This window comes from Adiantum capillus-veneris, chromosome 27, assembly GCF_014529385.1.
Source record: "Adiantum capillus-veneris isolate H3 chromosome 27, ASM1452938v2, whole genome shotgun sequence".
NCBI lineage: Eukaryota > Viridiplantae > Streptophyta > Polypodiopsida > Polypodiales > Pteridaceae > Adiantum > Adiantum capillus-veneris.
Genome location: NC_140957.1, coordinates 91,426,120 through 91,452,644, shown reverse-complemented (window position 1 = coordinate 91,452,644; position 26,525 = coordinate 91,426,120).

Here is a 26,525-nt window from a genome sequence, read left to right as displayed (position 1 = left end):
TAGAGACCTTACAATCTCCCCAACTTAGAATTTGAGATGCCCTCATCTCAAGAACAATGAAGGGTAATCCTTAAGAAGGGATGTCTCATCTTCCCAAGTAGCATCTTCTATAGGGAAATCCTTCCATAAGATAAGATGTTCTTTGATGGATCTATTCCTAAGCTTTCTCTCCCGAGTTTCTAGGATAGTATCAGGTTGGAGTTTTAGAACATCTTGAGCAGGTAAAATAATTTTCTCATCATCAAGGACATGGTCAGGGTTATATACATAAGGTTTTAACAGAATTACATGAAAAACATCATGCACTTTGAGATGAGAAGGAAGATTAGTTTTAGTCTATAACCTTGATCACTTACAACCTTGATTATTTCGTAAGGTCCACAATATCGGTAGCTAAGCTTCTTATACCTTCCGAGAGACAGATTTCTCTTTTTGGGCTTTACTCGTAAGAAAACTTTGTCACTTGAAAGTCGGCGTACTTCTTTTGTTGATCTTGAGCCACTTGAATATCCCTTCGAATAGCTTTCGTTTGAGCTTCCATTTCTTCAAGCATTTTCTTTGAGGCTTCTACCCTTATAGTGGGGTCAGAAAAGTTAAGAGGTGATAAACATTCTTGACCATAAAGAGCATTAAAATGTGTCATTCCAATACTTCTATGAGTAGAGGAATTGTATGCATACTCTACCAAGGGTAGGTATTGAATCCACTTGCGAGGTTCTCTATTGCAGTAGGCTCTGAGGATGTCTTCAACTACTTGATTAGCTCTTTTAGTTTGGCCATCAATTTGAGGATGATAAACAGTACTAAAACATAACCGGGTTCCAATTGCTTGAAACAATGATACCCAACACTTTGAAGTAAACTTGGCATCACGATCGCTGACAATCCTCTTGGGTAAGCCATGAATTCTGAAAACCTCCTTCACAAACAGACGAGCAATATCTGAAGCTATAAAGGTTGTCTTGACTGGGATTAAGTGAGCCACTTTAGTAAGCAAGTCGACTATGACCATGATTGAATCATAGCCAGCTTGAACAGAAGGAAACCCGGTGATAAAGTCCATGCTAATACATTCCCATTTCATTTGGGGAATATCTAAAGGATGTAATTTACCTTGCATCTTTAGTCTCTCTGCCTTAATCCTTTGACAAGACAAACATTGCTTGACATAGAGAAGGAAATCACCCTTCATACCTTGCCAATAGTAACTTCTGCGAATTGCATTGATGGTTTTGGCATAACGTGGATGTTCTGAAGTTGGTCCATCATGTGCTTCATATAGGATAGCATTCCTTAGGTTAATATCCTTAGGTATGCATAGTCGATTCCTATAGTAAATTTTCCCATCTTCTAAGGAGTAATGTAGAGGTTTAGGCTGATTTGATGATACCCTCTCTTCACGTAGGATACTAGCAAGCATCTGGTAATATGCATCTCTGACAACAGCATCCGAGACTTGTCTAAAATAGGGTTGTTAGCCATGGAAATTACCCCCAAAAAAGCTTTATGGATTAGGACATCTGCCACAACATTATCCTTACCTGGTCTAAATTTAATATCAAAATCACATTTGTGCATGAGCTCTATCCATCTCCTCTGTCTCATGTTAAGGTTAGGTTGGGTAAAAATCCACTTAAGGCTCTTGTGATCTATTACCAATTGGAATTTTTGTCCCAATAGATAATGTCTCCATAGCTTGAGAGCGTGAATAACTGCTAGCAATTCTAAATCATGTGTAGCATAATTCACTTCATGAATCCTAAGCTTCCGAGAAGTATAAGCTACAGGCCTTCCTTCTTGAGTAAGGACTCCTCCTAATGCAAGGTTACTAGCATCTGTGATCACCTCGAATTCTTGGGTGAAGTCTGGAAGTTTTAAGAGAGGTTCTGAAGCAAGATACTCCTTAAGCTGTTTGAAGCAAGATTCATGTTTTTGTTCCCAAAGTATCGTAGCTCCTTTCTTTAGCAAGTCAGTTAGTGGTGCAGCATTAAGAGCATAGTCCTTTACAAAGATCCTGTACCACCCTGTGATACCTAAGAACCCTCTGACTTCGGTTTGTGAAGTGGGTTGAGGCCATTCCACAATATCTTTGACTTTGTCAGGGTCAACAAAGACTCCTTCAGGTGAAATGATAAACCCTAAGTAACAGACCTTCGGGGTAAAGAAGGTACATTTTCTTTTCTTTGCATATAACTTATTTCGGCATAAAAGCTCTAACACTTTCCTAACATGTCCTTCATGCTCTTCCTCTGATTTGGAATAAATTAAGATATCGTCAAAGAATACTAGGACAAAATCATCCAAGAATTCTCTAAAGATATCGTGCATCATAGATGATTGAAAGTTGCAGGAGCATTCGTAAGTCCGAAAGCCATCACTGTAAATTCGTAATGACCATAACGAGTGTTGAAAGGTGTTTTGGAGATATCCGCCTCCTCGATTCGAATTTGATGATAGCCAGATCGAAGATCAATCTTCGTGAATATTTTGGTTCCATGTAATTTGTCCAGCATCTCATCAATACGAGGAATTGGATATTTATTCTTGATGGTAACCTAATTTAAGCCCCTATAATCTATGCAAAGTCGAAGAGAGCCATCCTTTTTCTTTTGGAAGAGAACAGGTGCACCCCATGGAGATGTACTAGGTTGGATAAACCCTTGGTCAATCAACTGCTTGAGCTTCTCCTTGAGTTCTATAGCCTCTGGAAGTGACATCTTGTACGGCGCTCTTGAGACTGGTTCACTACCTGGAAAAATTTTGATTTCATGGTCTACCTCCCTAGGTAATGGTAGCATCCGGATTCTTAGTACCAATGAAAAGATAAACTTCAATGACTTTTAACTCCTCTGCCCATCGAAGTTTCTTGAGGTTGGTATCCATGCACCATATCTTGTCAGCATCGATGGTATAGATTCCTCCAGATGGACTCCAATTGATGCCCCATCCTCTATGCACCCATGGGATAGGTGGTGCAAACACCCTATCCAAAATCATCATAACCCTTTTTCGAAACTCATAATTTGGTGATTGGCATGAATTTTCAAACATGATGGTGAACACCAGGAATTTCTGGTAGGCTCAATGAACATTTTCCTGTACTAGGAAAGTTCAATCTTCAATACCATATAAAAACTCAAAACAATTTTCCTAGGTTCTTCTATTATTTCAAACATTCGCACCCTTCAATATCCAAACATCAATCTAAAAATCTCCCCAAGCTTTAACCTACGCTCTGATACCAGTGTGAGGTCCGTGCCCCTTGTCGAAAGGAGCGGAGAACCTTTGATAGGTCTCCAATACTGAAAAAGAAAAACGAACGGACATTGCCTTAGCTACTACGACATGAATCGTTAGTGAAGGATTGGTCCTATCTCGCTATCGTGGAGCGTGACCACCATAACCCTATCTAAAAACCATCTATAATCAATTATACCTAAAAGTATAAATCTTAGAGTGACCAACCTGTGCGCTTTTTTTCCCATTTTTCAGAAGCACAACCGCCAAGGTTTGTCTCTTTTAAGATTTATGACTTAAAAAAATAATTTCTAGCGTTGGAAAGTTACCCAACTCATCGGGTCCACCCGTCCATACAATGATACCGTCGAGGTATCATTCTCCCACTTTCCACACCACACTCACCCTTCTTTTGTTATCTAATTACTACAACACTGTTTAACACTAGGTTGGTAACCTAACAGGACATAAAAGTGTCCTTTCAGGGTTTTGAAAATAACCTCGAAAACCATAGTAGATCCACTCATTTTGTAAAATCCTTTCATGAGGTTATAGTTCAAGGCCTACTACACATGGAAAAAATAAGAAACTTGTAAAATTTCTCATCTTTTGGTCACACCAAGCCTCCAAAGTTGATGGACCAGTGCATTTTCATCAAAACAGTAATTTCTTACGTTTTGTTGCATAAAAATAAGATTATAGATTTTTCTAGGACTTGAGAAAAATTCCCTAGTTAACTTCAATGGGTTGGTGATCAAAACATATGATTGCTTCTCACTCACTATTTTTTGTTTTTCCAAAATAAATAGGTACAAAAAAGTTGAATTTTTACCATTCTACAAACCTATCATCAAAGTTTCTATAGCCACGCTCAATACAAATAATATATGCATGTTTTCTTAGTTCCCTATTGTCCTTTATGTTCATAAGGAGCCATGGAGCATGTCAAAAGAATAATACATCTCTTACCAAGGGGAATCTTGGGGACAAAGATGAAGTGCTAAATACAGCAAACATGAAAAAACTGGGTTCAACATTATGAGTTGTAGAATCCCATAGAAACTATTCAATATCTAGCAAAATTTGATCCTTATGACTAGATATGATTACTACCTACAAAATGCATGTAGTTGTCACAAGAAACTAACAATATTGAAAAAGCTATACTTGATATACTAGAATATTTAGTTTTCTTCTATAATTGAAAAAATCAACCATCGTTGTATACTATGCAAAATAGGGTATTAGGTGCCCCAAAACTCAAGGAATATTAGCTTTATGTTACAATATGCGACATAGAAAATAAAAAATGCATTTGGATATCATGAAATCCACCAAAAAAATCATAGAAGGGCTAAAATTGGCTAAAAAACAGGATTTGATAATTTTTGTAATTTGGTCAAAACTTACAACTTTAATATTTATTTCTCCCTAGAAGCATCAGGACATGTTGAGGACTACTAAAGATAGTTCTCTAGCATTATAGACCTCACAAAAATGAATTCTAGAGTGGTATAGTTGCAAAAAGTTGAAAAAAGCCAAAAACAGGACCCGTTTTTTCACACAGTTTAGGTTGTGAAATGTTGTGCAAGGACAAGGTTAAAGATGGAATTGATATTCCAAAAAAATGTCGAGTTTTTTTCAGCTCATGAGACAACTTTCTAGATAGATAGCACCTCAAAATCCATTTTGAAACTCTTGACATAATTCAAGGAAAATGGTCACTTAACAGGACATAAAAGAGTCCCAGGACGTAAAAGTGTCCCATTACCAACCTAGTGTTAAACATACATGCTCCTTTACTTTATTTATGATACTGGTTCGTTAAAACAGCCCTTCAAATAGTATTACAAACAATATTCAAACAAGAAGTCGTCCAATTTTAAACCAACAACCCTTGGATTAGGTTCACTCAAGAATCTCTAATGGCGCTATTATGTCCGATCGGTATATAAATTATTTATAAAAACCCTTATCCTCATGAGCGTCCCATACCGCTCGACAAGTACTCGTTGTGCTAATCTGGACATACTCCCTCCACAGCAACAACGGTGCCAATCTGGGCGTCATCCTCACGCCACAGCAAAACAAAACTGCAGTATCTAGCTGGGCTAATCTGGGTGTACTCCCACCACAGCATCAGCGGTGCCATCCTGTGCGTCATCTCATGCCTCGGCAAATGCCACATAATACCAGCGCTAATAAGTAGAGAGACTTGAGAGAAACCATACCGAAGGTTTTGGACAAACATTCTTTCCTATAGCAACCAGTTTAACCAGACATTCTTTCCTAATTTTCAAACATATGCCGAGTTTCTTGGGGTTAAGCCCCGTGGTTTCGGTCCGTGTTTTCTTGTCATAAGGTAAATAATATATTCCTATGGTCTCGCATATGAAATGATGCATAGCTTGAAACTGCAATACTAACCTGTACCATAGCTCCGATTGGTCGGATTGGTGGAGACATAGCATGTTCGGCAGGAGTTCCCCCATTACTTGTACCGGCTTCATGATCATTAGCGCCTTGGGTTCGAGCACGCTTTGGAGCCATTTTTTTGTGCTACAATTATATTATGCACTTAGAACTTTAAATTGATCAATTTCCCTAGTAGTCTCCTTGTTTCCAAAGAGAGTCTGTAATTTGAACCCTCGCCAACTCGGATTCACACTTAGTGTTCTTGTTCTACATCTAATTTCTATACATCAAATATTTGTTAATCTTAATTAATAAAAAATTAAGTGTGTAAGCTAGGAGTGAAAGTTTAGGACTGCATTACTTTTATGTATGACATTTCTAATCCAATTCTAACTTCCATTTCTATACTTCAACTAAATCAATTTTTAGTATTATTCAAAATTCTATTTAACCTAATTGACAATAAAATTGTTGAATGAGAATTTCATCATGTATAATTGTTTGGTGGAGGAAGAAACAAGCAGCCGTTGCCAGAAGGACCATATTTTTCTGAGAAACCATTGTAAACTTCTTTTGTAAAGAAGCATCTCTAAGCCGGGAAATTGTCAAAAGATGTATGATTATTCTTATGAGAGAAATTGTATATTAGAGAGCCAGTTAGAGGTTTGGGAGCTTGTGGCCGAACAAGCCATTTTGTAAAGACCTAATCTATAAAGGTCATTTTTTGTAAGTTTGAAGACAATCTTTTAATGGAGAACTGAGAAGACATCGTACATTTGAGAGCTCCTTCTTGTTCAAACCTGTAATCTTCTCCATTGCGGCTACGGTAATCCAAATTCAGATTTGATTATTGCATTGTGTTCTTCTCCTCTTGCTCTTTCATTCAACTGTAATCATTCAAGATTCGGTGTAGGTTTTCAACTACAAGTTTGAGGCCTTAAATCGTTGTTTTGAGTGTCAATATGCGTGTTTTATGTTGTTTTGACCCAGGAGGGGCTTTAGGGACCCTAAAAAGACCCATTAGGATCACTTGTAAGGCTTTAGGGGCTTTAGGGACCCTAAAACGACCCATTAGGATCACCTGTTCGCTGTTTTTGCTGACTTTGGGATGAACGATCGTGATCGTTGTACCTCTCCAGAATGCTGTGACAGTGATAGGATATGTTCCTGATAGTCCCCTATAGATTCCCTTCAAGTTTCGTGCGATTTCGATATGATTTGCTTGGTAAACGGGCGTGATGACTATAGAGCTGTGTAGAAGGACATAGGCAGATTAGTTGGCTTTGGTGCGATTGATTTTCTTATAGAGTTAGTAGTTGCATCTCTTCGTGTTAACTTCATTAGGGTTGACATCCTAATGAGTTTCCATGCCTCATCCGAGTCGCTTCCCCTGTATCGATAATTTTATGTTGATGCTTGAGAGCTATGCTATGGACGTCCGTCGCAGCGACCCGCAAACATTGGCGCCGCTGTAGAGGAATGCACCTTAGGTGATGAGTGACCGAGTGCGCAGCTAGACTCCTTGAAAAAGATCAATCCACAAATCCATTTTACACCTCAGTTAGGCTGCTAGACAAGGGTTTAGATCTTAGTGGAGTCTAGAGCCAGTGGACTGGCTAAATCCTCTCTTAGGAGATTTAGCCAGCTGTGAGTGAGTGTGTTAAATCATTTTTGCTCTTCAATATGTCTAATTCGATTGAGTACTGAAATCTCACCCGAAATCCTTCGTGTTTGTTTTGTTTGATTCATTTTCTTATGTTTTTTCATTTCTGTACTTAGGAGTAGGATAAGTAAATCACATTCCAGTCAGATTTGGGACAAAAGTCAGAGCGGAGAAACTAGAAAACCATAACTTTGGCCAAAAAAGCCAGAAGACTCTGAAATTCTGAAAATCTGACCAAACAGGATTGATATTGATTCAAATCACAAAGTGGAAACACTAGGAAACACTTATCAGAGGGAGCAGACAAAATTTCATCAAATTTGGCCGAGGTACTACGATCGCGATCGGTGTACCTCAGTGTTAGATTTGGAAAAGATTTGACATGTGCCTTCCTGATAAGATTCTAAACAACTTTGTCTAAAGCAACCACACTCAAAAACATCAAAAATCAAGGAAATCAGGCCACTTGGGTAAAACTAGCCTGACAGACCCAGAAAGTGAAAAATCTTGGCTTTTGGTGATCCAAATGCAAAAAGACTTTGGGGATAGCCTTAAAACATAAGTGTCTACAAGCATGCCAAATTTGGTCTAATTTGGGCTCAGAAGTACGATCGCGATCGGTGTACCTCTGACCCAAATTTGGACAAGATTTCCTATGTGGGATCCCCAGGTGTATACAAACATAAAATTTCAAAGGACCTAGAGCCAAAAACATCAAAATACCTGTCAAACCATCTGAACACAGATCCAAGTCAAAAATTGCTAAACTGGCTTAGAAATTGACTTTCAGTAGACCAAACCACATCAAAACTCAGGAGGAACCATACAGAGGGATAGCCTGTACACAGGACAACACTAGGTATCTCTCAAATCCCAAATCAAACATCAAAATCCAGTCAAACTGATAAATTTGGGAAAACAGGCACTTCCAACCAAGAAACTGTAAAAACTTGACCTTTTTCAGTCCAAATACAAAAGTTTCTGGCAGGTAGTCTTAAAATAGCCTAGTGAACAAGCTGGTGAAGTTTCATCTAATTTGGGCTCAGAACTACGATCGCGATCGGTGTACCTCTGACCAGATCTAGCTCATTTTTGACCTACTCATAGCCCTGGTTATACAAGATACTAAGAGTTTTCAAAACTCAAATTGGACATACTATCAATAATCTGCAAGCAAAATTATGTTGAGATCATTTTGAAGTGTTGAATCTATTGACAGTTGGAATGATACAGTGATCTCATAGCCATCCAGTGTATTCATTTGCAGATACCGATCAAGTAACAACCCATGCAGTCGCAGGAATTGGAAGATCTTTCCATCTCCAGGTAAGAAGTGTGGATTCAGCCAGTAAATCCCACTTTCTTCATGTTTTTGAGATCGGGAAAACAAATCAACACCAGACACCTAAATTTAGCGGATCAAACGAGTGTTGCATCAACGGAGGAGAGTGTAAACCAAGGGATAGTGCGACCGTTAGAGCCGATCCTTGAAGAAGTCACCTCCGAAACTTCTTCAGAGAGATCTTCCGAGTATTTCACAAAACACTTGGGACAAATAAAACTAAATGGAAGAGAAAACATGGCAGCCATTAGGAAAAGTTTGGACTCAAAAATAGGCCTTGTAAGAATTGTTGATGTGGCATAGCTTTCAAAAAGTGGGGATCGGTAAATTTTTTGCAAATAAGATCCAAACTTATCGGAGGTTGGATATTTAGAATCTACTCTTCAAATGCTATATAGCATGCATGTATCGGACATTGCCTTCATGTAGATCTAGAAAAAGGTGATTTTAGATTACAGTAATGGTAACAAAACCTGGCTGATTGAAAAAAAAAGGCATAACTTTCATAGAAGTCATCCAAGCTTTTCGGATCTTGGCTCTTTATAATCCATTTTTCAAGAACTTTCCAATGATAGGTCATATCATGGGGTTCTAAGAAATATTTAGAGGGGTCTACCGGGTTGCTTTCTTTTGTACAACTTTGATGATGTGGCACTCTTAAAAGGCCCAAAAATGAGTTCAAAATTTTCCTAATGAGGACCATCAGACCCCTCGGCCACACTAAAGCTATTGTTCATCAAGTATCAATATGACAACAAGCAAGGTGCCAATATATACAAAGATGGTATGGAACGCTACTGTGTGAAAATAGAAGATAGAACAAGTGAGTTCAGGGACTTAGTGTCTGTAAGCTATAGCGGAGACAGGTACCTAGATGACGAGGGTATAATTTACTTGGTAGTCCTGAATCCTAACATTGTAGACAAGTGGGGATTGATGGGCACAAAAGCCAAAATAGACGAGGAACATGAGGAAAAGGCGCCAACAATGAGCTTACCTAATGCGAGATTAAGGCGAGAAAACGAAACGTTGAGAATCAACACGGATAATGTCTACTTGGGGTTATACAAGTATAATAATGGAGAGCAAGATCTCTATTATAGATGTGAGGAACCCTACGTCGGGGAGATGACTGAGCGGAAAAGACTTTATGTCTTCACCTACACAGAGGGAGCGGAAACGAAAATTGCAGCATACGACAAGTATGGAAGACGATATGTAGGAATCGATAAAAAAGAATTGGAAGGATATACGTACTTTGGGGAACCACTTCATCAGTATTATGTCACTCCAAGCCCACTAAGACCAGCGCCTACAACTGTCATGCCAGGACCGTTGACCACAGGTAGAGGGTGGACTCATGTAGTTGATTCTTTCAGTTGACCTCATTATTCAATGCCAAGCCCCATGGGAACGTTACATTCCAGAGAATCAATGGCTATGAATCGAGGTAGTGTAGTTCCTATCTCTACATATACGGCTGTAGGTCCGACAATTGCAGCCACCCCATCACATTTACCACCTAGTAGTAGATTTGGGGCGAGGGAGCCAACGAGAGCAACCTATGACCTCCATGATGCACGAGAATGATTAAGTCGAGCCACGGGAGCAATGAGATTGATCGCTGACCATAGAGGGATAGACGGATCAGACCATCCTAAGTAGCGAAGTGCATGCCAAAGAAGTATAGTGGATCGGGGGATCCATATGCCCATGTATTGCTCTTCAAGCAAGTCTTAAGAGCAGAACAGATCACTGATTTCCACACTCAATACGAGGGATTCGGGCTGACCTTGGAAGGGACGGCCTTAACCTGGTTTCAACCTTTAAACCCTGAAACTTGTCCGAATATTGAACATGTATTGTGCGAGTTCAGAGAATAATTCTCAAAACTGGGTATAAAGCATAATATTGTATCACAGATATACGCTTTTAAACAAAGGGAGAATGAAAAAGTGAAGGAAGCAACCTTGAGATTCAAGCAATACATTGAAAGGTTCCCGAGGAGAGAATTACCGCAGGACGAGAGATTGTCTGTGCTCTTCGTTGAAGGACTTAGGAATGAAACCTTGGAAAAAGACCTTCACTTGAAAGCCTATAGCACGTTTCAACATGTTACAAGGGAAGCGTTATATATCGTTGATAACTGCAAAACATATGGGGAAGTGTTAGAGGATACTGATTCAGTAACCAGTGGCTCTTCATCGATTAAAAGCGAACCCTCTACCAAGAAAGATTCCCAGGCATCCTTGATGCCGATAGCTGATCAATTGATAGAGGAGGTAACGAAGAGAATGCAGCAACATATGAGATCAAATCCGGTGTTGAGACAGTCTCAGACGAGGAAGTGTGACACATGTGGGGGGGGATCATCCAACGCCGTGGTGCCCACAATAGCCGAAAGCACCAGTTGCAAATGGACGAGTACTGAAATGGTGCGCCATAAAACAAAAATGGACGAATCATAGCATGGAAGAGTGTTTTTATAACAAAAACTATGTGAGGGAAAGACCATATGGGCCTCCAGCAGGACCATCCCAACCACCTCCTCCAAGATATCAAGTTGGACCAAATATGAATCTGGTAGCAGGAACAGACAGACCTCAACCTGTGTTGGGTCAACAACCTCCATTACCACAGGATAATAGGTCCATGATTAGGTATGCTCAACCTTGTGAAGCATCACCAGGAACAAATAGTACACTTCAAGTTTCTTATTATGAGGAACCGAATGAGCCTTACACAACAGAACCTGAATCACAAATGTATGCAGACGAAGCATATCAATCATGGGGAAATAACGAGGGTATGGCACCACCAACGTATGTAGCACAACCTTCGATAGATCAATATTTGGTAGACGAAAGAACGTTAATGTTCATTGCAAACTAGAATTACAAACAAAGAGGATATCCTAATAGAGCAGGACAACCTATGGGACCACCTCCTCAAAATCAACCACCAATTGGACAGTGCTATAGTTGTGGAAGTACGGATCATTGGGAGCGTAACTGCCCTTTCAAAGGCGAATGAGTGAAACTTTTTGGGTTTTGTGACGGATGTGGTGTGAATTACATATTTCCAGATTGCCCAAAAAATCCGGACAGCAAGGGAAAAGCGACTATGAATATTGTGGGGGTAATACCAAGTGCAAGCAGCGGATCGGAAACCAATCCTATGATCCAGATCAATGCGATAACAAGAGCCCAAGCCAAGGACTTAAGGAAAAACAAGTCCGTGGAGGAAAAGGTCGAGTTGCCGATACCCACAGAACACGAAAGTTTATCCGTGAGAACCCAGCGAAAATCTTGGAAGGCAAAAGGAGACACGATGAAAACAAGAAGATTGAACAACCAAATTGCCATGCCAAAAAAATTGCAGGAAACAAAGGAGCAACTCAAACAAGAGAGAGAGAGAGTAGAACTACTGAGGATAACAACAAGCCAAGGAAAGCGTCCTCAGGGGGATCAGTCTTGGTTGACAAAGTGCTAGAGCCGTTAGATGCTCTATTACAAGAGTACGAAGCAAGGCTAAAATCAAACCAAACTTTAGAGAAAAGATGGTTAACTTATCCTCAACCAGAAGTGGAAACGAAGCATTTGGAAATGTATAAACACCTCATTGAAATAGCCCAGGCGTTGATGGAACCTAAGATGGTTAGAACCCCAGAACAAGAAGTGTTGATTCACAAAGAGCGAGAAAAACTAAAAATCGATGAACCAAAACAAGTAAACGAACCCAGGCCAAAAACGATATTGTCACAGCTTCATCGAGTGGTGCCAAACACGACTGATGACGCTAAGACAATGACGATAATGCCAATTTTAGAAGTTAAAGAACAATGGCCCCAACACTTATGGGAAACCATTAGAAACAGAAAGAACGGAAGCACGACATTACAGCCTACTCCAATTCCTGAGATTAACCTGGATAACGGATTTTACCCAGCCGATATACAATCGTTGTATGGGGATACGGGAACGGAGGTTTTGGTGGAAAGCAAAGCCCAATCCTTGAAAACCCTGCCTTCATTTATAGATGAACATGAGGCACAATTGGAGATAAGATTACTTCCATCCCAGATGAGAACTATTCCACATATGGTTGACTCAAAAAGTCTTCAAGAGATGCTGTCGACACCTATAACATGCACAATCACGCTGTCCAAACTCTTGAGAGTCAGACCACACTTATGGGAAGACATGGGGAAACATTTAAAGCACAAAGGAGTAAAGATTCCTCTTTCGACAAACCCTACGGGAGAAGAAAACAAACGGGAAATTCAACCTAAAGCCCAACCAGTGCCCATAAACAAGGTCAGGGATTACTGTGAAGGTGAGGAGGGGAATACAACCCTACCTGTTGAATATCAGGATATAAAAATGATAGCCATCCTAGACAGTGGAGCAAGAGTGGCGATTTCTACCAAGCAAATCTGGGAGAAGTGGGGCCGTCCAACTCTCAGAAAAACGAGAATGAAACTGCAACTCGCAGATGGGTATGTAGAGAGACCATTGGGAATCCTCGACCAAATAGTTGTAACTTCATGTGGAATTAACTATGAGCACACCTTTGTTGTGGTGGATTTTGGGAAAACGAACAACTTCGACATTATTTTGGGACAACCTTTTATGCGTCAACTCAAAATGATACAAGATTGGGGGTACGACCAAATCTACCTAAGGCACGAAGAGCTAATAACGAAGATCAACATGAAGGATCACAGCTATAGAGACGTTGCAAAAACACCAGTGCAAGAATTTAATTCAACCACTATAAATGAAAAATAAATACCTTCATGGATGAAAACGAAAGCGCATGTCTGGATGTGTGGAGCATCTGATTGTGGAGAAATAATCAAGGAGGAATGCGTTTTGGAAAGATCCGTAGAAGACGAAGCTTATTTCCCAAAACCTTTCCCGGAACATTTATTTGAGCCATTCGGGTGGACTCAAATATTGTCGACCTTGGACATATGTGTTAACGAATGTACACCTACGAAATTTTGTGACGAAGAAGGATACAACCTAGTAATGTTTCAAATGGCTAGCGTCATCCTTGAGTTAGGATCGGAGAGCGAGGAACAAGAAGAACCTCCACGTGAGACCGAGTGTAAAAGAATAATTGATGAGAAATCTGTAGTGAACGATAGGAATTGAACAGAGGAGGAATTCACGGATTCACTATGCTGTGACCTTCCATCACTGGACGATGAAATCCAACTGATAGAGGTTGATGATGAAAGATCAAGCGCATCAGAGACGAATAGGAAATATAGGTCGAGACAGGACAGGTTTTATGAGTTTCATAACCAAGAACCTAGTCGACAGGAGCGGTATAAATCCAAGAGAACTAGAAAATCAAGGGCAAATAAGCATAATCCAATGCCTCTTGTCAATGATAGAACGGGATATCTAAAGCTTGTCAAAGCTGAGGATTGTGTCAAAGATGAGGTCACTAGCCAGTTTATCAAAACTAAACCGCAGAAAAACAACAAGAAGAACAGACACGAGAAGCAAACGACTAAGTCGCAGAAAGGGGGGAAAACAAAGTCTGGAATGACCAAAATAGAGAGGAAAACAGAGTACAATAAGCTCAAGCGAACCCTCAGAGACATATGGACGACTGACTTTGAAACAAATGAGGACACGAATTCTGACAAGATGGATGCACCGTCCCATCATAAGAAATATACCATACAAGATAGGAAAATCATAGTGCAACAACCAATGAGAGAATTGAAGAAACCGGGTACATCGTGCGATGGTCCTGAAAAAGCCAAACAAATAGATCTAGCGGGGCCAGGAGAAGATCCAAAACCTGCATATATTGCCACGGATCTTACTGAAAAAGAGGAAAAGCTTCTGGTAGCTACTCTTAAACAATATAGAGATGTGTTTGCATGGTCATACAAAGATCTTAAGGGGGTGGATCCAAGTATCTGTCAACACATAATACCCCTTAAGAACGACGCGAAATCTAGCAGACAACGTCCTTATACTTACAATGAAACGTTTGCGAAAAAGATCAAGGAGGAGATAGATAAACTTAAGGAGGCAGAGTTTATTTACGAAATTGAGCACACCGATTGGGTTTCACCGGTTGTGGTGGTATCGAAGAAAAACGGAAAGTTAAGAGTGTGCGTCAATCTCAAGAAAGTAAACGCGGCTACAATTTGCGACAACTATCCCCTACCCATTACTGATCATGTAATAGAAAGGGTGGCAGGCAAAGAGGCTTATAGCTTCTTAGATGGCTTTTCGGGTTACAACCAACTCGCAATAAAGCCAGAGGATATATCAGCACAAAACGACTTTCACAACTGAATGGGGTATTTTTGCATTCCGGGTAATGGCTTTTGGCTTAACAAATGCACCAGCCACATTTCAAAGGCTGATGGGTCATGCTTTTAAAGAATATCTAAGACAGTTCTTAGAAATTTACATGGATGACCTGTGTGTTCACACTCTTGTAAGATTGGAGCACATAGAGCACTTGACCAAGGTGTTCAAAAAATGAAGACTGTATCGGATTTGCCTGAATCCAGAGAAATGTGTCTTCATGGTAAGACACGGCAAAATATTGGGACATATAGTTTCCAAAAACGGTATTTCGACAGACATGGAGAAGATCAGCGTCATTTTTGATCTACCACGACCAGTAAAGGTGAAAGAGGTACAGGCATTTATGGGCCATTGTGGATATTATCGCAGATTTATCTACTCATACGCTATAATTGCAAAACCACTTTACGCGCTGATAACTAAATTTGAGTGGACAGAGGAGTGCGAGGAAGCTTTTCAAAATTTGAAGCAGAGGTTAATTTCCGCTCCAATTTTGAAGGCTCCGGATTGGGAAAGGATATTTCACATCCACATAGATGCATCAGCATATGCAATAGGATGCATACTTGCACAACCTGGAGAGAACAACATGGATTATCCAATAAGTTACTCCAGTAGACAACTAGACAATGCAGAAAAGAATTACACGACAACGGAGAGGGAGGGATTGGGTATGGTCTATGCGGTAAAAAAGTTTAGACACTACTTACTTTCCAATAAATTTGTATTCCTCGTTGATCACCAAGGACTGTTGTACTTAGTAAACAAACCTTGCAGTATGGGGAGAATTGTTTGATGGTTCATCATACTGATTGAGTTTGACTTCACGGTAGTAGTCAAAAAAGGAGAGTTGATGATGATTTGCCAGATGCATATCTTTTTAACATAGAAATGGTTCCAAGATGGAGCGAGGATGCAATTCCTTTGCTGACTCTCAGGTCATTGAATGTGACAAGACGGTTGAACCATCTACAATTGCAGCATCCAGATCATTGGTAATGTTGGCGGGCAGGCTATACAAACAAGGATTGGATCAAATCCTTAGGCTTTGTGTTGAGTCGAGTGAACGGGAATTGTACCTAAACCAAGCTCACTTACAAACAACGGGTATTCACAATGGGCATGCACAGATGTATCACATATTGATGAGAATGGGTGTGCATTGGCCGAAAATGCGACATAGTGTTCATATGCATGTCAAATCTTGCGCTAAATGCACGCTTCAAAATCCAATAGAGCACGCGACTCTATTCAGATTATCTGTGGCACCCCGATGGAGTAACTACATTGTGGAATACCTCACCACCAGGATATTTCCTGAAAGGATGAGTAGATCACGAATCAAAACGATCACGAAAGAGGCAGAAAACTATGGACTGATTGAGGACACTCTTTACAAGAGATGAAAAGACAATCAATTGCGAATGTGCGTGACTGAAGAAGAATACATTCCTATATTAGAGCAAGCACATGGTGGATAAGCTGGTGGACATTTCTCAACTGAGAAAACGGCCAAAGCAATTCTTATTGCAGGCATATGGTGGCCTACACTATTCATGGACATTGCAGAGTTTGTGAAACGATGTGACGATTTCCAGAAAACAGAAATTCCTAGAGCACGAGATGATATGCCCTTAAGGCCAATGATGGGGGCAAGAGCGTTTGTGAAATGGGGAATAGATTTTGTAGGACCGATAGCACCTCCGGAATATAAAACACATGCTCAATACATTATTGTGGCAATAGATTATCTAACAAAATGGGTGGAAGCCAAAGCGACAACCAGAAATGATGCAAAAACGACAACACAATTTTTGTATGAGAACATTTTCACCAGATATGGCTTACCAATTGAGCTAGTGAGCGATAGAGGAACTCACTTCATCAATGAAGTGATCGAATTCCTATTGGATGAATTCATGGTAATTCACTGGAAATGTGCTCCCTACCACCCACAAGAGAACGGCCAAGCCGAAAATACGAATAAGATTTTGGTGATAATTCTCACCAAAATTGTTGGCGAATCGAGAGCTGACTGGGATAAAAAGTTGCATTCAGCTTTATGGGCATATAAAGTAGCTTACAAAACATCGATCGGAACGACTCCGTTCAACATGGTTTGTGGAATTCAAGCGATTTTGCCACTTGAATTCCTTATACCCACGCTTCGAGTTGCTAAACAATTAGAATGGACGGGCCATGAATTATCCGATCAGGTAGATGTCCTGGAAAAACTAGATGAAACTAGATTGAGAGTCGTTGCATCAATCTACGCTTAAAAACGAAACATGAAATCATTCTTTGATCAACATGTTATCAGCAAGGAATTTGCTACTGGGGATTACGTCTTAATGTTGTATACCCTGAAACAACATTCCCGGAAACTCAAAAAGCGAGGAAATGGACCCTATGTGATTCATGACATATCATATAGCGGTGCCATTAAACTTGCGACATTAGAGGGAGAGGAAATTCCTAATTGGATTAGTGGTTGTAGACTAAAGAAATACAACATATCACTCACCACAGAGATGATTGCCAAAATGCACACTGCGAAGGAGCGCAAGAACAAAGCGAAGGAAACAAAAGCTCAAGCGCAAGAGGAGGCCAAAATCAGGATTTTAAAACGAAAACAAACCTTACAACAACAAAGACTTCCTCAACCAGCAGCAAAGCAGACACGGCTCAAATTCCTTTGTCTATATTTCAAACTGATGAGCAATGGGAAACAGGAATCGATGTTCGCATCAATGTCAGACTCCCGCATGGAAGATATCAACGAGCATTGATTGACACAGGAGCAAGAGTCAATGCGGTCAACTTCTCCACTTACAGGATGCTCACAGATGAACCCCTCGTACAATCCACACGTGATCTACAAGAAGCAAACGGTGCAACAATGCCAACATTGGGGATAGTAAACTTACCAATCAATCTTGATGGAAATAGTTGTCCTCATCAATTTTTCGTAATGAAAGACGGAGAAATCAGAGAATCAATATGCTTGGGAGTTCCATGGATGAGAACGTACAATGTAGTCACTGAATGGTCAGAACATGCGTTAAGGTACACACACGACTCTAACGTGTACATGACTCCATTTTCCAAAACAAATCACTCGTGGCCAAGCATCCCCATCGACAAAAAGAAACTGGAGAATCATCCAAAAACAACACAAAATCTTTAAAAATTCAAAAAGTATGGTTAAGGAAAAGTTTGCTGACCAACAAACCGAGCAAGATATGGCTACCTAAGGACAAACTCCAGACGGCAGCAACATCATCTCAAAGACCTTTAGAGGCTACTCCAAAGTGGAAATGGCAACCAAAACTGGAGAAAACTACAGATTCGGTGATAGAGCTCGAAAGCAAACCCCAAATTCAAAACAAGAAGCCTGAACCTCCAAAATGGCACTGAAAACCTATGAAAACTAAAGCAGAATCGTACAGATGGGTTCCAAAAATAGTCGCCAGCACAACACCCACAATCAATGAAAGAGCAATTCGACTTCAAGCTCTTCTGCTCAATAAACACCTACCCTCGCCATCAAAAGCCACTGAAAACTACATTCAGTTCCCACATCTTGCACAACATATTGTTACCCAAAGCATTGTCTCAAACATCAGAATAGGGCCACATTACATGGCCATGCATAGACACAGATTCCAAAACCCATGCACATGCACCAAACCTTCGTTCGGGATGACTAAGACAAGGAAGGGGGGAGTAATTGATGAATCTAGCAACAGTCAGGGCCATTAAGGGGTCCAACGTGTATATATGTACATAATGTGTGTGTTTTGTTTTACATTATATAGAGTTCAATTTCGAACATATTCGATCAAAACCTGGTAATTTTAGCGTTTTTGTATCATCTGACCAGCATAATAATGAGCTGTAATGACAAAATCCGGAGCATTGGGATGCTTCTAGAGAAAATATATGCTTAGGGGTGAGTATAATAATTTTGCCTAATTTTTGCCAGTTAATAAGTATTTTTAATTTACTTTGTTTGATTTTTGTTAATAAACATAAAAAATTAAAAAATCTCGCTCACAAGTGTCGGAATCAAGTTTTGGAAGCAAACGTCGAAGTATCATGATAAGGTTATCAAGCATGGAAGATATGAAGCTAATCTGAAGATGTCAAATTTCGGCCTTAATGATCATGACTACATTTCGCCAAAATCGCTTCAAATGGTCATACGACGCCAGAATGACAAACGGTTCGACCCACAAGTGGTATGCGGATTATATCGGGATCAATAGTGAGGAAAATCAGCCCTGTGCCATGAAAATCTCAGGAAGATATAGGCCAGATAGGCCAAATTCTAGCTCATTGTTCATTTTCACCTTTTGAGAGAGAAGGAGAGAGCTTTTTGACCTAGAGTGAGCTGCCACATTTCTACCCCGTACGGACGATTGGAGCCAGCATTTCACACCAGATTTCACAGGTATGTTCCTTATCAAGTAAAGATCAAGTCTATTACGCATGCAAGCGCGAATCATTGCACAAACGGGTGAAGGAATCAAATCAAAGTTGAATCATGTCAAAAGAAATCAAGGGCCCCTAGAGGCATTCAAACAAAACTTTTTTAAGGCACATAACACATCAATGAGCTCCCCACAAGTTCGGAAACAAATCCATATGGTCAAAACACAATTTGGTGGTGGTACACCGATCGCGATCGGTGTACCTCACTGACAAAAATTGGGACAGAACATGCAAAACATCTCCCCTCAGCCTCGCCTACAATCTGCTGGTGTGAAAATCAATTTTGGCCTCCATGGTACGATCGCAATCGGTGCCCCCATATGCAAATTTTGCAACTTTTGACTTGGCCCAGGCTTGGAACTCGGTTAAATGTACACACTCTTGAATGTTCAAGGAAAATGCATAAATTTTGCTCATGGAATGGGCCAAATTTGTCAAACACCACCGAAAAGGGAAAATTTGACCAACAACTACCAAAATCCGGTTAAAAATAATGATGGATGGTTTGAAAGGTACACTTGTCTAACTAAGAGTCAGAACAGTTGTAGAAAACCTCGGATGGATCTCAGAATCTCCTACAAGTACAGATATAGTCATTTCAGTCTCGAATGATCATAGAAAGGTAGAATTGAAGCCGAGTCAATGCCAAAACCAAAAGGTCACTTAAGGATGTTCAAGCATCACATGGATATCCAAGAAGTGCCTGAAAATTGCACAAATCTGGAAAACCTCCTAAGACAGGGTATGAAGTGCCTGATAAGGTTAAAATTAGACAATGGAGTAGGCTGATGGTAGCAGAACCTCATGGAAGCATTGGGGGCTCTAAAACTTACTTCAACTAACTCCAGGATCCAACCAAATTTCATCAGGAAAACCTAATATGGTTAGAATTAGTAAAATATGGTCAAACAGTGAAAAATTGCTCTAATTTGTTCATTTTAAGTCCAAACTTGAAAATAAATCATCAGTGGGCTAGGCAGGCATAAGGGTTCATGACCATCTAGTTTTCACCCAAAAAAGGCCCAGAACACCGATCACGATCGGTGTACCTCAGCTTCAAATTTTGACAAAAACCTATGAGATCCCTTGTATACATGTTGTTCAAGTCACCAACCAAGTTTCAAGCCATTTGGACAACAAAAACTCATAAAAAGTCAGAGTTTAGTCCAAAACTCCCTTGTAACCCAGAAATGGGACCTGTAAACTCAAAAGTAGTTCAAATGACACACAGAGTGGATCAAAATGACCCTCCAGCTATTAGCAACCCACTCATGTGATCAAATCTAATTTTGGCCTCTATACTACGATCGCTATCGGTGTACCTCAGACCCAGAACTAGTTCAGATTTTTATCAATCATAGCTCTAGTCTGCCTAGTCCCACTGGTGAAATATGGACAAAATGGGATGAAATTTGTCCAAGTTATGATCAATTTTAACTTTTGAACTGTTTTTTACTAAAAGTTTAAATGCGATTGATTGCGAAGGGAAAATCCTGACAGCTTGTGATTCTCCTGACACAGAATGCCTTGCCAAAAGAAAGAAAGGCAGTGGACAGTAGCACCATATGAAGTGGAGGAGCTCGCCACAAATGAAAAGGCTCACATCTCGGATGAAATACTTGCTCAAATCCCTGCCCACATATTCATCTCAAAGTTTAAGGATGCGGATGGTGACTTGGTAAAAACAACTATCATGCCACGAGAGATATGGAACCTCCACCGAAGGCTGGAGATAATAGAGGTTGTGCGAGCTGTACACTTGGAGCAATTTTTCAGATTACAACCATGGGGAACAGATTACATGAGGGCCCATGAGCTCATGAGCTTGATACAATATGATGGGCAGGAAATGCTCACGGATAAGGATGGATCGAAGGTGAAAGTAAAGATCACGAAGGAAATCATCAACGAAGCTTTGCATTTCCTCCCAGGGCAACACGATCTGTTGGCAAAGACAAAGTCACTGGATAATGAGAAAGCATTTGTCAAAGCAAAGGGAAACAAATACAAATACAATGACATGATATACGGGGAGCTGGAATTGCCGATGAGATTGATCTCCCAGCATTTCAGAGTACAAAAGCCTCCTCGCTACACCGAGCCAAACCTGCACATTGCCGTAGTCATGGCTCTAGCGACGGCAAAAAATAGAACCATTCGCTGTGACTACGGTTCCTACATTCTGGACAATCTGATTGAAGCAAATTTGAAAAGCTCGGAAAAAAACAAAAGCTACATGAATGCAGGGCTGATGCTAACCAGAATAGCATACCAGGCTTTGGGAATGATCGAAGGTTTGCCAGCTGCCAGCTCTCAAACGGCCCTGATCCAGAAAGCCAAGCTGGTTGCTCACTCCGTAAGGACGACCCCCGGCGCGACATCATCGCGCTCAGCAAAGGCCACCAATAAAAGTTCAAGTGATGAAGAAAAAACGGAGACAGATGATGAAGGAAAGTCTCAAGAATCTAAAGACAAAGGGCCCTCAAAGTTTGAGGAAAGCGAGGAGGAAGATTCAACAAAGCTGCTCGAGAGAAAAAGAGGGGAGAGAAGTGCAGTACCGCAGTCGGACCTGCAAAAAGCATACACGGAAGCTCAAAAAAGAGTCGAGGAAAGACGAACCAAATTACGGGCTGACAGACAGGCTCGAGCGGCTACAACACAACAGGCACAAAAAAGAAGATTCGAAAGGGAAAGGCAAGAAAGGATAGAAAATGCAACTCGCCTACGGGCTGAGAAGCAAAGGTTAGGAGCAGAACAGAAGGCTGCGGAAGTGGACATTTCTTTGCAGTCCACTGAAGGAACGAAGGAGAAAGACGCGGCTGATGAGACAAATCAGGCGGATCAGCTAAAGAAGATCCAAAGAGAGAGGAATCTGGAAGCGCGACGGGCGGCGGATCTCACCCACCAAAGAATAATCAGGATTTTAAAGAAAAGAAAAGCGAAAGCATCTGCTTCGCAACAAGGGGAAGAGACTTCCAAGAAGAGACATGTACGAGAAGAATCAAGTCCACCTCCTCCCTCGCCCAAATCACCTCCTCCATCGCCTAGAAAATCGCCAGGCCCTCCTCCATCACCAAAATCTCCTCCTCCTCCCCCTTCTCCATCAAACAAAAAACAGCCAACTCCTCCCCCTTCAACCTCCCAAAAAGAATTTATACCACCTACAGAATCCATCGGATACCACGAAGCCTACCAGGGAGTGGCTGGTTTTGATTACGAGCAAACTCTATGGGAATTAGAACGGCAATTCCAGTGTCAGCATGTGGTCCTGAATGAAAAGGAAAGGCAGGTACAGAAAGCCCAACAAAAGCAAGCATCTGGGCAAGAAGAGTTAGAGAGCCTGAGGATGCAACTAGAACGCACAACGGAGGAAAGAGACCTTGAGCGACAGCATGCTCAATCACTGATCAAAGACTTGGTGGACATCAGGACAGACTTGACCGCCAAAGAGAAGGAGTGCCAAAAGTTGACGGCAAGAGTCCAGAAATCAACGGAGCAGCTTGCCTACGAGAGTGCAAGATTCCAAAGACTTAGCAGTTCCTACAGTACTGTCAAAGGAACTGTGACGACTTTAATGGCGAATCAGGAACCTGCTGGGGCATTGGTCTCCACATCTGACAATGCCACAATAGTAAACACTATAGCAAAACTAAAAGCAGAGCTAGAGCAAGAAAAGCTTCAAAGACAGCTGCTTGTATCAAGGATGGTGGCCCAGACGGCGGAAAATGAGCTAAAGTTAAAGGAAATGGGGCAGCGACTAGCTCAAGCAAGCGCTGAACTACAGAATCAGAAGCAGATCGGTGACACACTGCTAAAGGAAAAAGCAGATCTGCTTTTTCAATAGAAAATCAAAGCAGACAAAGCGCAGACTCAACCGCAACTGCTTCCTGGACAACAAGCGCCAGATTTGCCTGGAACATCACACCAAGGGCAACAGGAGCAGGAATTTGAAGGGCCCGATCTGGATATAAGAGATGAACTCAATGAGAGCATTCAGGACATGCCAGAGGGGCCAGCCAAGGAGTACATGCTCTATGAAAATAAGATACTGGAGTCAACAACCCTGGCATACTTACAACCAGAAGAGCAGGTGGAAGGATTTGGCTATGAGTACCTCCCGTTTCCTCTGATATGCCATGAAGCAATTTTGTGGAAAGAAAATATGCGGCCAGCCTTGCCACGAAACAAAGAAGGGGGTTACGAAGGCATTGCACTCACAGTGGAAGAAGCTCAGATGCTTGTTGATGACCACCCCAAGTGGAGGCAGAAGTGGTTGGACAAAAGGCCGTAGGATCTAACAAATTACCACAACGATCCTCAACATATACAAATAGATCCCATATTCTGTCCAGTCCCTCAAAGACGCACTTGGAAAGATTTCACCACATGGAAGGGGTCAAGGCCGCACAAGCTAAATTACCCGGTTCTGACAGCGCAGCAACCCCCTACGGTGGCCTACATGGTAAGCACACTGAATTCAACAATCACATTGCTACGGGATGTCCCCGATTTGGCGTGCCAAATGTTAGTAAAGATAGCCCAGATGATTGTCACCTGCATCCAGGTTTTTAAAGACACTAAACGCGACGATCATCTGTGGAATCTGTTCTTGGAAGGACACAGAGGCATCTGCTGGAATATACAAGATTCACCGCCACGACACATCTTGATGGCCATGTACTCCAGGCTAATGTACCTGCCCTCACACTACTTGCAGACATTTGAAGAGGCCTTCGTCACAGGATTCTTCGAAGTGGATTCAAGGATTTTCCATCCCGTGGGATGAAGGACCTCAAGGAAAGGTATGTAACATACCAACACACCTTATCTGAAAATCCATTCACACAGCATCAAGAAGCCCTCGAAGATGTCTTGCGAAAAACAAGACGTTTTTCAGCGACACTCGCTTCATTAGAGCCACATTAACGGCCAAAGCATTGATCATGCACGAGGGCGTGCAAGGATAAGGAAGGGGGGAGTGTTTGGCAGACGAAGCAACAAGCAGCCGTTGCCAGAAGGACCATATTTTTCTGAGAAACCATTGTAAAATTCTTTTGTAAAGAAGCATCTCTAAGCCGGGAAATTGTCAAAGGATGTATGATTATTCTTATGGGAGCAATTGTATATTAGAGAGCCAGTTAGAGGTTTGGGAGCTTGTGGCCGGATAAGCCATTTTGTAAAGACCTAATCTATAAAGGTCATTTTTTGTAAGTTTGAAGACAATCTTTTAATGGAGAACTGAGAAGACAGCGTATGTTTGAGAGCTCCTTCTTGTTGAAACTTGTAATCTTCGCCATTGCGGCTACGGTAATCCAAATTCAGATTTGATTATTGCATTGTGTTCCTCTCCTCTTGCTCTTTCATTCAAGTGTAATCATTCAAGAATTGGTGTAGGTTTTCAACTACAAGTTTGAGGCCTTAAATCGTTGTTTTGAGTGTCAATATGCGTGTTTTATGTTGTTTTGACCCTAGGAGGGGCTTTAGGGACCCTAAAACGACCCATTAGGATTACCTGTTTGAGCTGTTTTTGCTGACTTTGAGACGAACGATCGCGATTGTTGTACCTCTCTAGAATGCTGTAAGAGTGATAGGATATGTTTCTGATAGTCCCCCGTAGCTTCCCTTCAAGTTTCGTGCGATTTCGATATGATTTTCATGGTAAACGGGCGTGATGACTATAGAGCTGTGTAGAAGGACATAGGCAGATTACTTTGGCTTTGGTGCGATTGATTTACTTGTAGAGTTAGTAGTTGCATCTCTTCGTGTTCATTTCATTAGGGTTGACATCCTAATGAGTTTCCATGCCTCATCCGAGTCGCTTCCCCTGTATCAATAATTTTATGTTGATGCTTGAGAGCCATGCTATGGACGTCTGTGGCGGCGACCCCCAAACAATAATAACAATATGACGAGTTCTCTTATGTATTAACTTTCAATTAACTATGCATAAGTTAATAGTGAAGATGTACTAACTAGAGAGAGTAGATATACTTAGAGAGATTAGAGTAAAAGAAAACATACACACACATCTTTTCTAAAGTTAATTGAATCTTACTAATCCATTAGAAAGATTAGAGTAAAAGAGAACACACACACATCCTTTTCTAAAGCTAATTGAATCTCACCAATCTATTAGAGAGATTAGAGTAAGAGATAGCACACATACACACATATCCTTCTTAAAACTAATTGAATCTTACTAATCCATTAGAAAGACTAGAGTAAAGGAGAACACACACACATCCTTTTCTAAAGCTAATTGAATCTCACCAATCTATTAGAGAGATTAGAGTAAGAGACAACACACACACACACATATCCTTCTTAAAACTAATTGAATCTTACTAGTCTATTAGAGAAATTAGAGTAAGAGATAGCAAACACACATCATTCTTAAATCTAATTGAATCTTTGTAATCTATTAGAGAGATTAGAATAAGAGATAGCACACATACACACATATCCTTCTTAAAACTAATTGAGTCTTACTAATCTATTAGAGAAATTAGAGTAAGAGATAGCACACACACACACACATAGCTAATTGAATCTTACTAATCTATTAGAGAGATTAGAGTAGGAGATAGCATACATACATCATTCCTAAAGTTAATTGAATGCTCAATTAATACGCACCTTATTAGTCCACTAGAATTTTGCTCTATTAGTGGTTTGTGGACGCCTTCTCTCTAAGAGAAGTGGCAGCACTTCGTGAGCACTATAGAGGCAATCTCTATATCTAAAGTGTGAGCATGGATGCTCTATTTATAGCAGAAAAGAAAATGTCCAACTTCTTTTTCCCAAAAAAATAAATAAATTATATTCCAAAAATCATACCCGTGTTTTTGGTACCTTGTGGTACCCATCAGCTTGACCAATTTGTCATTATCATGAAAAGATAAGGCCACACAGCCCCCCCTCATTAAGATTAGTCAAGACTAGCCTCTCCTTTTCATGTGACAATGTGTCTTACTTTGTCCCATAAGTCCATGTGCCTTCATTTGTCATCTAATAAAATATTTATCTAGCC